The sequence below is a fragment of the Nesoenas mayeri genome (genome assembly GCF_963082525.1).
Source record: "Nesoenas mayeri genome assembly, chromosome: 4".
NCBI lineage: Eukaryota > Metazoa > Chordata > Aves > Columbiformes > Columbidae > Nesoenas > Nesoenas mayeri.
The window spans coordinates 23683789-23697106 of NC_137540.1; positions in this window are offsets into that span (position 1 = coordinate 23683789).

A 13318-nucleotide genomic window follows, 5' to 3' on the forward strand; every position below is an offset into this window, starting at 1 on the left:
ATCCAAGTCAATTAAGAATGCCCATAGTCTGGAACAGAAACACATCAACAGAAATACATTACTTTCCAAACTGAGTACTCTTCACAGCACACACATGTGAGTAGCTTGTTTTGAATTCGTATTTTGTCTGTTGCTTCGCAAGCAAAAAGTGATACAGGGCATTTAGTATTTGCTCATGAATTTTCATCTTGCAGGCAAAAGGCAGAGGCCAAAGGGAGTGTTTGCTTTATTTGCTTTTACCTGGCATTAAGGAGCAGGAGTCTCCATCCAAAGGACATATGAAGCACAGGGAGAAACAGTGGAAATTGTTTAGCTCTTGAGGAAAACAATACAGTGTTCACAGTAACGTATCACACATTTCACCTCCACTACGTTTCAGTATCTTCATTGAGATACTAACATCTAAAATTGCCAGCTGAAGCAAGCACTGCTACATAGATAGTCCCACGCAAAGCGAAGTCTTATGTGTTTGATCACAAGAACCCTAAAAACTGAAAATAAAGAATTTGTTTGGCTTAGACCATGTGCTTGTTGGCCTTTCTTTTAGTAAAATGCAAACATGTCTTGACTTAGCACAGTGTATGTGAAATTTGGTGGCACATGGCAAATTCCTGAGTCACAGGAGCTGAAATCCATCGCTGTTCCTGAAGCATCAGAAGAAAATTCTGGAGACCTCTAGTTGTAACATTTCTCTCATGGAATTAAGGCATTGCTTTTCTGCTGCAACAGCCTGACTATTGTACCTACTACTGCTGTCTGCAAGCTCCATAAACAAATAGTAGGAATAAGCAATCTCCACTAACATTTGTGTTTTGGACCAGGAGAAGATGACTGTTTTGTCTCTCATTATACACCAGTGGGGCGAAAAACACCAGCAAAAAGGAATTTTGGAGGGAGGCAGCTTTAGGCACAGCCAGCCACTCTCTATAAACTGAAGTGGGATGGAGGAAAGACTCACATGAAAAAAGCAACTTATTTTACTCTATCCACGTTTCCCCTCCACACTTGCATTAATAATTCACAAAGCCATCAATGTTAAATTGGAAAAAAATAATTCTGTTCTTGAGTTCCTTGAATAACCACCTTCTCTGGCTGGATCAGCAGGGAAGAAACATGCTTGCTATCCCGACAGCCTCCTCCTAGAGCTGCTGGCAAAGTCCTATCGCACATGTGCTGAAGTTCATCCTTTGCAGTTATTTGCACCCACATCACAGAAAAACTGGCTGTTAGCTGCAAAAACTCTTGACATTTAAAAAAACAAAAACCAAAAACAAAACAGCTTGCTTGCTTTGCCAAGTGGCCTTTGTCTTTTACAAGATAGAACTGTTATAAACCACTGATGGCTTATCTACTGATAAGTTAGTTTCAACTTAATTCCAGCAATCACATTTTATTTGTTTGCTTTCTAGCCTCTGAGAACATACAATTTCTCTGCCTCACTTTTACCAGTGAGCCTGTTTCTCCAAGAGAGGACAACTTTTTTCTTTCAAGCACTAAGATCATGGCTTCAGCAAGGGTAAGGCACGATTCCACAGAAGACACAGAAAAAGTAGCAATTTTAACCATTTTTCCATGCTTTCATTTTTTGAAGGCTTATTTTATGTGCACAGGCTACATGTAGTCATACTTTATAGGGGAGTATTTTCCGATTAAAACTACAAACTGTGAGAAAGAAACATCCCTATAGAATATATCAGAGTTGATAAACCTGGAAGAAAAAATTTTCATATAAGCATATTTTTCAATTTATTTCACAAAGTACAGTGCATGCAAAAAAAGCTTCAGTTGCAATTATATGCTTCAAGTTTATCTAAACCAGTTGCTTCAAATGGATCCAAAAAGTTTTGGTTTGTTTTTTAACTTTGTGAGAAATTATAATGATTCTTAATTTTTGTTCTGTCAACACCAGTAACAATGTATTTTTATGACTGTAGTAAGAATACATTTACAGTTATTGCCTTATTATGCACAGCTATGTAATGTAATGCATGATTTTGACAGAGGGTTGGATTCAGTAAAAGACTGGCGAAAAGCATGTGTAAAATTCTCATCAATCTTACCACACTGCTTTTCTGAACAATTTATGCGTTCCTTCGACTATGCTTATTTTATCCCACTTAATTATCAGAGCCTATTGAGGTTTGGGTATATGGAACATGGCTGCAAACCTGGTTTTCAGGATGAGGGAAATCATGTTGACTGGTCTCAAGAAAAGAGCCTGGACAGTGTCACCTCCTACAGCCGTCACACTCTCCCCTGGTTAAATTATTGCAAGTGTTATTGGCTTCTGGTATGGCAGATCTAATGAAAAAGTAGCTTTTTGTTTGTCTCCTGTCACTAGAGCCAGGCAGCTTCAGAATATCAAACAGTTTCATGTCATATAAATATCTATATTGTACTAGAAATAAAGAGCGTCAGGGTGGTTATCCTGGTCCTCCCTTTTATCTCCTGCCGCTGAGGAAAGGCAGGTACCCAGCAAACTGCTCGGGGGAATTCTGCACTCTCTCGTCTGTCTTCTGGCTGCAGGCAGGTCATGCTTTCTTTCCACTGCTTACTTGCCATAACTCCACTGTAAATATAGATACACTTTATACAAGGAGTCAGATGTTTTCAGCTTTACCTTGTATCCAGGAACCTAAGGAATTTTACCTTTTTGCTGTCATGGACCTCCAGTTCTCTTTACACTGAAATTAGCCGGGCTTCTACATACCCGTTAAGCCTGGCGGTGTGCATTGATGGAGCTGCAGTCTCCGTGTGTCATCTCCAGCACAGATGAGGGCTCAGGAGCACTATGCACTTCATAAACACATTGCCCAGGCTTGGCCCACCTCAAAAAATTTAACTTCCATAATTTAGAAATTTAGTTTTCTAGGAGTTCAGCAACCCAGCTACAGTTAAAACCCTGTTAAAAGCCCCTAGCCCAGTTTCTCCTTACAAGTGGGAATATGTGAACATCCAAGAATGACATTTAACAGAAGCAAGCAGAAACAGAGGGGGTTCTAGCTATAACAGAACAGCTAATGGGAAGCATGTTGTGGTGGAAGCAACTGCGTGGCACAGAAACCGCACACATATCCCACACAACCTCAAGTGTCTCAGATGTGCCGATGCTGAGGTGACTCGGTGAGAACATGAGTCTCTAATGCTGGAGGGGAAAGGAGAAGAGGGACCTTTTCTAACGCCGTGGTCACTTGAGTAAATGACAGAGGCAGATATTCCCAGGTGTTCAGCATCCAGCACTTTTCATGTGGCTACCCTAAGCACAGGCTTTGTGGTCACTTGCCTCCCATCTACAGCAGGATTTTATCACTTGAAGCAAAACAGCTGAGGCTCCCTGACAGTCTGGAAATGGCACCTTGGGACCTTTCTAGCAAGCTCAACGTTTTTCAGTGAGACATCTCAGTGCTTGTTCCTGTAAGCTGCTAATATTCTTGCCTTTACATAATACAACAAAGTATTTAAGTGCATACTTAAAGCTTAGTTCTGCAGTGGTAAAGGAGCATCAGAAGGCAACTCAGCAATGGCTTCCCTCCCTCACCTTAAAAGCATCTGTACTCAAATGAGCAAACTGCTGAGAAATCCTCATCCACTGTGTTAACATCAAAGGGATTTTTTGAGTATCTGAGCAGTTCTATGCATCAGGCATAGGTGGGGATGCAGACACCATCTTCAGAGCAAAAATAATACAAATAGACAAGCCAGCAAACACACGAGAATTTGTGGCATCAACACGAGGAGCACATCACAAGGATGGCACCTCCTTTTACTGTCCACCATGCCCCAAGGCCTGGCAGCCTGGCTTTCTGCTGCACCTGGAGAGGAGAAACTATGAAGAAAATAATATGTATGTATTACTGCAGAACTTCATTATGTCTTCATAGACTTAAGCTTTCACTAGAACAAAATTACCACTTAAAATGATACTGTACTTTTCTGTTCATGCCAGTATTTTAAGGAAGGACAAAGCACGCTGGTGTCAAATAAATTAATTTACCTTTTCATCTTTTTTTCTTTTTTTTTTTTTTTTTTTTTTTTCCTTAAATGATCTTAAGGCTTGTAGTTCCCAAACGAGCGTTAAAGTTCTACTCCTAATGCCACTGTTATACACGCTTATGGTGCTGCCACCTCCTGGTCCCACTGCAAGGGGACAGATCCCCATTTGAAACATGAAACACTGTCCGGTGTAACTATGGGCTTGATGCAGTCGCCAGGATCCCGCATCACACCTACAATGCAAAGCACGACAGTGCAACACGCAAAAAATAATTTAAAAGCCCAAATGTATAAGACAGCATCTGGATAGAAATCAGCTCAAATCTAACATAAATGTATATTTGTATAGAAATGTTTCCTTATAATCTCTCGTAGGTGAATTTTATAAAATAAAATTAACAAAACACAGACAAATTGAGCAGTTATTTGAAGTATAAAATAAATGGAAAAGACAAGAGGTAATGGGTACAAGTTACTCCTCAGGAGATTCCGATTGGACACAAGAGGAAAATTTTTCATGATGAGAACAATCAGCCACTGGAATAATCTGCCAGGGAAATGGTAGACTGTGTTTTTGCCAAGAAAGTTTGAACTAGGTGATCCTTGAGGTCCCTTTCAACCTGGTATTCTACAATTCTATGATACAGTTTATTTTACTGAATTTGTGTACATACTCATGTCTTCTGTGAAGTTATAAATGATATGAGTAAAGGAGACTGCCTGTAGCCCTATATGATGAGCACTTTGAAAAAAACCAACCAAACAAACACAACTATTATATACTTGATAAACACAGTATTTAATGTATAAAATAATAAACGTTTATGATGTAGTTGCAAAATACGCTGTAAAAAATAGATGTCTGTATAAACTTAAAAGGTAGTATTTAATAGGTATCCCATATAAAAATAACATACCCTTCTAAATTATCTAATAATCTGTTTCTTAAAAGTCTGATATACAAAGCTATAGTATTTTTCCCAGTATTATTCTATTTATTTGTTATCCATGTGGATATTAAATGTTTCACCACGTGCATCTTTCTTATAGTCAGATACAAATACCAAGGAATACCAAACAATGTCAATAATCTACAATTGCACACAAATCATGACTACTGATTAGTAATGCAATTACCATATTAAAAGAGTTCAACAGGGCTCAACATACTGTAAAATTAGAAATCAGTCAATACCACAGCCATTATACAGAACGTCACTGATTGGACGTACTAAACACTAGCCTTGATGACAATTGATCACCATGAACCCTGCTCACAAAGGAGTCTGGTACACTAATTGAGGAGCCATCATTAAATAGAATAATAAATCAAGGAGGAGGAGGGGAGAGGAGAAATGGTTCAAAGCTAAGGTTCTTCATATCTGTGCAAATCAACAATAGAAAAGCCAGGAAGAGCCGGGAAGGCCTCTATCTCTACCACATGTCCACTAACTTCTAAGCTTCCTTTTCCAAAACAAAATGAACCTATGAGCCCCTCGCAGGTCAGCTCCATTATCTGTGCCACAGCTGAGGGACATCCTCAGAAGAGTGCAAGGAACGGGTGTTTCACCTCAGCACAAACATCTCCGAAAGCTAGTTCCACAGAGAGGCCAGAAAACCCAGAGGTCCCCTCCATAACAAATCTGTGTCCTGTCTCTACCAGCCTTCTTGAAATCAGGCCTCAAACTACACACATAACCAAAATACGTTCTTTAGAGAGCCTTGAGACTGCAAACAGACACCAGGTGAAGAGCATCCCTGGCTGGTTTCCTCGCTTTCACTCAGGGCAGGCTGCACAAGGAAGAGTTGGAGTAAAACTCCGGGTCATCAAATTCACCACTAACTGCTCGCTGTTCTCACTACAGCTGAAGGAAACATGGTGCTAGAAAACAAGTTCAGAACATATCCTTCATGATCCTGAGAATGTGTTTTCTTCTAATAGTGTCCATAGTCCCAGATCAGCAACAAACAGCATCAAGATACTGAAGAAACTCGCAGCAAATCCAAGTGTCATACTGCCTTCAGAAACATCCCAGGCTTGCCACCTGCCTCTGCTGAATTTTAAAATGCAAATAAAAGCTCAGGTGTTAGACCCATACCTGATTTTGAAACAACTAAAGGATGGAAGTATTTCAGATTTTGCTTTGTCAGGGGGAAGAGACAGCCTGGAAAAGCCCCATACAATATAGACTCCTGAAACGTAGAACAAGCCCAAGCTTTGCTTGTAGTACACCACGAGCCATAATGAAAGATCCAGCATTTGAGGTATGCAGAGTTATTTCTACGTTTTCATGGTTTCCTGGAAGTGTTGGAAAAATAACAGGCTTATTCATCAGAATTTAGGGCAACTGCGCTAAACAAAACCTGCAGAAAGCTCTGCAAGGGAGCTTGCTAGCACTAACAAGATGCCACTAGATGGCATTCCTTGCACATTTCTTATAACACATGGATGCACAAGTACAGAAACAAAATCTTAAAACAACCGGGAGTCAAGAAAAAGGGAGGCATCTCCCAAGAGCATGGAATAGTTCAGCAGAAGTCGGAGAGAGAATAGCATTTCAGACATTCCAAAGATGAGACACAGCTGTAGAAATAGACAGTTGGAGAAAAGAGGAGTAAGGAGTTTGTAGCTACAACAGTCAGCCTTAACATGCAGGTGAAAGATTATTAGATGTCTCAGCAAACTCCAAACAGAGTACAAGAAGTCACTAATTTGCTTCTCACTACACCTTCTAATAATCTGTAGCATTTCTATTGTTATAATTAACTCACATTTCTCATGTCCACGCTATGTTCCTAATAGATAGTAGGCACTCATGCATTCCTTGATATACAAACAAAATGTGTGTACATATGTATGCACACACAGAAAAAAAGCATATATGTTTTAATATATATATATATAAAGAGACCTCAAAACTTTTGGTCGCATCTCATATTTGAGTCACATGAGTTCTTGGAGGCCTAGAACCTGTCTAAAAAACTGGCTCAAACACATTGAGGCAGTGACACTCATTTACACAGAACTCAGGCTGCTTTAATGCTTGATAGCTACAACCTGTTTCAGGTTACTATACCCTGTTAGCAAAGCAGCACACTATGCTTTAAACATGAGACCCTCCAGAAACTCCTCCAGTGTGATGCTGGGGTCACCCCGGGACTCTGCCAGCATGACCCTGGGGTCATCCTGAGACCCCTCCATGTGATGCTGTGGCCACCCTGGCAGCCCCCCAGGGACTCTGCCAGCATGACCTTGGGGTCATCCTGAGAACCCCCTGGCATGATTCTGGGCTTACACTAGGAGCCCCCAAGACCTTGCTGGCATGACCAATACCCACTAGAACACCCTCAGAATGACTGTGGAGTCATCCCGAGATCCCCCATGGTGTAATGCTGGGGTGACCACGGGACTGCCCTGGACCCCCACCAGCATGATGCCAGAGTCAACCCCAGGACCCACAGGAATGACCTCAGGCTTATGCCGAGACCCCCCCAGGCGTGATGCTGGGGTCAAACTCATGATCCCCCCAGTGTGATACCACAGCCACCCTGGGACCCCCACGGAGACCCTGCCAGCATGACTCCGAGGTCAAGCCAAGAGCCCCTGGTGTGATGCTGAGGTCAATCCCAAGACCACCCTGAGACCCCATTGGGAATGACCACAAGGTCATGCCGAGACCCCATCAGTGTGATGGCATAGTCAACCCTGGGACCCCATCAGCATGACGCTGGGGTCATGTTAAGACCCCCTGCGCAATGCCAGGGTCAATCCTGGGACCCCACTGGGACCCTGCCGGCATGAGGCCAAGTAGGGTCGGCTCTGCAAGTCACCACCCAAACAGTACCATACACGGTGGCTGAATTATCAAAGATTCAGCAAAAATATAGTAGGTTAGCCCAAAAAACAGAAAGTATTTGGAGAATTTTGTTAAGGGGGGCCAGGGAGGTGAGGCAGGGATCAAATTCTGCTTTCAGAAGAGGAAGCACAAGGGTATGACAGGATGACCGTTTAAGGGACACACTAACCCCACAGGGAGGCCCAGTTCTCAAAGGAGCCAGGCCATGTCTTGGGGGGACATGGCTCAGGAGTTAATCAATTATGGCAGGAGTGATACCTGTATTTCTAATTATTAAACTGTATTTTAAGGAATTATAGAACACGTATCGTTTAGGAAAATATTAAGGTATCGATCTTTGAAGATTAACCACCCATGTAACCATAGAATCTTTTGTATAAGCAGATCTTGTAACCATAGAATCTTTGTACTTAGCAATCATATCCTGTTCTTAAAATTGACATAGATTTACGACATATTCTTTTAAAACAGGTAACTGAGAAACATGCAAATGTCGCTTAGCATTGCTTAACAGATAGCTTGTGTTAGAGCAGGTGTGGAATATGTTAATGGTATCCAAGAATTGTAACGAATATGTAATTTTCCTGTCAATATAAGCCATGTATGACCAACTAGTCAGCGGCAGACCTATGGAGGAACACTCCTGGTCTGGCCTCGGTGCTGAATAAGAAATGCTACTTTTAAAACCTTAAAACGTGGTTTTAAGAGTCTGTTACTTTGCCAGTTTTACAGAGGAGTCGCAAAGCCAAAAGCTGCTGTACAGAGAGTGGAACCGTGGGTAAATCGAACTCCCTTAGGTGTCTCAAAGACAAAGAGAATCCTTTTGTGGGACATGGAATATCCTCCACAAAAATGAACTGCCCGCTAGAGGGAGCATAAGGGCAGAGCTGGGAGACATCTGATCGACCTGGGGGCGGGAAACGAGATGTGCCGCCCACAACAAGTGAGCCCGCGGACGGCCAGTGGATTAATTTAAGAAGCCTCACAGAAACTGCTAAGGGGGATCTGATTATCACCTTCCTTCTCAGTCCCTTTAAGACCCCAGTAACCTTTTTTAGTTGACACGGGTGCTCAAATGTCAGCTCTCTGAACTGACATTGCTAAACGCAATGGAATAGTCACCGATATAAAACAGATTTGAGTCACAGACACGTTTGGAAATTCCCAGCCCCAGCCAACGGCTCGGGTTAAGGGCTGGTTGCCTGGAGGTGACACTACAGTAGAGGTTATTATGATCCTTGGAGATTTACCAACAAATATTCTCAGGCTTGATTTACCTAAAGGGCATGCCTGGGTGGACTCAGGGAAGGAGTGGGTGTTCAGCCTCCTGCCTGTCTCGGTGTGATTACTCCAACCTGCACCAGAATTGCCACCTTCAAAAATTGTAAACGTCAAACCCCAGCCCCTTCCCTTATAGGCCCGAGCAGGAATAACTCCTGTGATAACTGAGCTGCAGGAGTGAGAGATAATTGTCCCAACTCACATTATAACTCCCGTGTGTGACCGGTCCACAACCCAAACAGGAAGTGGTCATTAACAATTGATTATCAGTACCTGAATGCCATACTGGTCCCTTAACAGCTGCTGTGCCCAACTTGGCTGAACTAATTGCCACCATACAGGAACAAGTCCACCCAATCTTAGCAAATATTGATGTCAAAGGTATGTTTTTTATGGTTACCTTGGAGGAAGCAGATAGAGACCATTTTGCTTTTACTTGGGAAGGGGTGCAGTTTACTTTTACACACCTTCCTCAGGGATATTGCCACTCACCAACCACCACCCACTATGCACTGGCACAGGAGATTGCTCAAGTTATCCCTGAAAAGGGAGTTAAGGTATACCAATATATTGATGATATACTTATGAATTACTTATCTGGAGAGTTTAGGGCTACAGATCCCAGCAGAGAAAGTGCAGCCTCCACCCTCAGAAGTAAAGTTCCTGGATATCTGGTGGAGGGGAGGAACATCGTGTATCCCCCTGGAAACTCAGACCTCCTTTGAACAAGTAAGAATGCTTGAAAGCAAGAAGGAACTCCAACATGCCTTAGGCCTGCTGGTGTTTTGGAGAAAGCATATCCCAGATTTTTCCATCATAGCCCAACCCCTACATGATCTAATACGAAGAAGGACTTCTTGCAATTGGGCCACTGTCCATGAGGAAGCCTTAAAACTATTGATTTCTGAGGCTGAGGTATATCAGGCCTTAGGGTCAATGCACCCAACAGATCACCTGCATGTCAAATGAGATTTTGCCATTCATGGGCTGTCAACACATATATGGCGACGTGGACCTGCAGGCCTGACCCAACCTATCGCTTTCTTCTCACAAAGCTTTAAGGATGCAGAAAAACGATATTCGATTTGGGAAAAAAGGCCTTTTTACAGTCAATCTACCCCTACAAGAGGCTGAAAAGATCATAAAGCAACAAACAATTATTTTGAGAAGGCCTTTTAAGATCCTAAAGCAAATATTGGCTGGGACTCCACTTCCTGCAGGGGTTGCACAACCAGAACAGCAAATGATATGCACAACTGGACTATTATTGTCATGCATGTAAAAGAGAAGAAGGAGCTCCTAAGATACTTCAGATACAGGAGTCACCTGATAGCCAATCCAACCAGGAGATTCCCCCTTTCCTTATAAAACCAGCATCTCCATTTGAACCTCACTTAAAGAATGTGTGGTTTACTGATGCATCCTCAAAAAGAGAAGAAAAGGTATGAAAATACTGGGCAGTGGCCTTACATGTTGATTGAGGTGAACGGATTACTATGGAGGGGGAGGGGAGTGCTCAAGTTGGGGAACTGATGGCAGTTTGGAGTGTAATAAAAAGAGAGGCCGAGAACAAACAACCAATATTTATATAGGTTCATACTCTGTGTTCAAAAGGCTGCACCGAGCGGCTCCCTTTCTGGGAACAAAATCAGTGGGAAGTTAATCGAGTACCTGTGTGGCAAAGAGGTAGGTGGGAAGAAATCCTAAATGTTGCTAAACAGGGGACCTTCCTGGTGGGATGGCTGGCGGCCCACCAATAGGGAGACCACCCAGCCCACATTTGGAATAATCAAATGGATTCACTAACCCATTTAGCTACAGTGGCAGCAGAAGGTGAAGAAGCAAAATGGATGCATCTGTTAGAATGGCTACATGTGAAACATGGTCATTTGAGGGTTGAAGACCTTTTTAAGGAAGCTGGTGGTAGGGGCTGGCCTGTAACCAAGGAACTGTGTAACATGGTCATTTCTGCTTGCAATCAATGCTGTACCCAATCAGAGAGTCATCTCTTGCAAGAGCCCCCCCCTCCACCTGTGGGACGGAAAGGGTCTCTGGGAAACTTGGCAAGTTGATTACGTAGGACCCTTTAAGAAGTCAGACAGGAAGCAGTATGTCCTTGTTGGGGTGAATGTGGTATTGAGACTTACCCAGGCTCTGTCTCTTGCAAGAGCAACTGGAGACAACACAGTAAAAGGTTATCTACCTAAACCCCAGTCAATCCAATCAGATAATGGCAGCGACTTTACTACCAGAGTGGTTCAGGAATGGGTAAAAGGTGAAGGAATACAATGGATATTTCATACCCCCTACTATCCTCAAACTAATGGAATAGTGGAAAAAACAAATGGATTATTAAAATGTGCCCTTAGCCCCTACAATTCCAGATGACCTGAAAGACTTTCTGAGGCCGTAGCAAAAGTGAACAGTTGCTGGGGGACCAATGGATGTCCCAGGATCATCACATTCTTTCCCAAACCCTGCTCCCTGCTCCTAGGGAAGAGGGAAGCAAGTAATGTGGTACACCCACGCCAATGCCCATAACAACCTGTTCTGGTAAACTTACCAACAGTAGGAGAAGTACCTTTAACCCTAAAAACTCCACTTAACCTCCATGCCTGGATAGGCATGGACACTTTTGGAAAGGACAATCAAATCAATATCAGATTAATTGTACCATCCTTTTAAACCTGTTCTGTTCTGCGTATTCACAGGTTGTTGCAGAAGCCTTTACAGACCTAGTAATTATTGACATAGCATTGTTGTCATTTTGTGAAATATGATGTTTTGGAAAACCCTCTTCCCTGCCTTCGCCATCCTCAGTGACAGAAGAGTAGGTGAGTCCCCCAGCCTTGCCTGGGAACCGATTCAAAGGTTTGCGCGTGCCCAGAATCACACCCATCGGGGAGTCTGTGTTCCCATTCCCAAGTCTTCAGGAGAAGGTATTGGCTTTTCCATAGTAAAGATTAACTTCTCCAAGTTGCTGGAGAATAAATTGCGTACAGTTGTTGAAAACTGTACCGCCAGTTGCACTTGAGGCAGCGTGAAAGCTCCATTTGAAAAACAGTATGCTTCTGATGGAGCCTGGAGAGTGAACAAAGAGGCATTCTATCAAATTCCGCGTCCCCCCTGTCCCCCATAATGAACCAGCCTTTGGAATTAAATGTGTAATAGATGTTACCTGAGTAATCCAATGACCCCTTTAAGGGGCGCTCTGGTTATATTACCAATATCTCTTTGTCCTGAGGAGGTGATGAATATATATAATGCTTCAGGTAAATGGTGGAGTCAAACTCACTGTATAAACCCACACCAGATACCATGTACCCAAATTCCCTATTGGCCAGGGTGGGTCCTGGGGTGGGAGGATTCTTGAGGTGATCCCAGCCATGCCCCAGGGTGACACCAGGAGGGTCCTGGGGTGACGCTGGGATGACACCGGGTGGGCGTCTTGGTGTTACACCAGGGTGACGCCAGGAGGGTCTCTGGGTGACACCAGGAGTGCCCCAGGGTGACACCAGGGGGGTTCTTGGGCTGACCCTGGGATGACACTGGGGGGGTGGTCCTCAGGGTGACTCCAGGGGTGCCCCAGGGTGTATTTGTGCTCACTGCAACAGGTCCTCAATCTCTGCTGAGACAACGGTGAACAAGCTGCTGTCACTCAAACCTTATTAACTGTCCTTACCACCTCATATTTCTTAACACAACTTGATCAAAATATTATAATACCTGTTTGTGTGTGCTTCATGAGTGACATTCAGATCATTAAAGAAGCTAGATTCTTCCATGCAGGAGTTACTAAACAGTAGAGCAAATATTTTATACAAAGAAATACTGTAGATGATGGGAATATTTTCATCTCAGATTCCCTAATTGTACTCACTGTATTTATTTCTGGATGGTGGGTTTGACAGAGAGCAAATCAGTAGCCTCCACATAAAGTGCTAACACAAGCAGGTGAAGCAGGTGCCGATCCAGAAATAATTACAACAGAAGAAAATAGATGCCATGACATCGGTTTTCTTTAATCTGTGTAATGCATACAAACAGACATAGAAAGGGATAGAGCAAAATTGAAAGTCACAATATAAATTAAAATTACTATGTATTTTTCTATGACACTGTCTTTGGCTGTAACTCATTTATCCCAGCATCACACAACCAGGTCAGGGAAATGCTGCCCTGGCCAC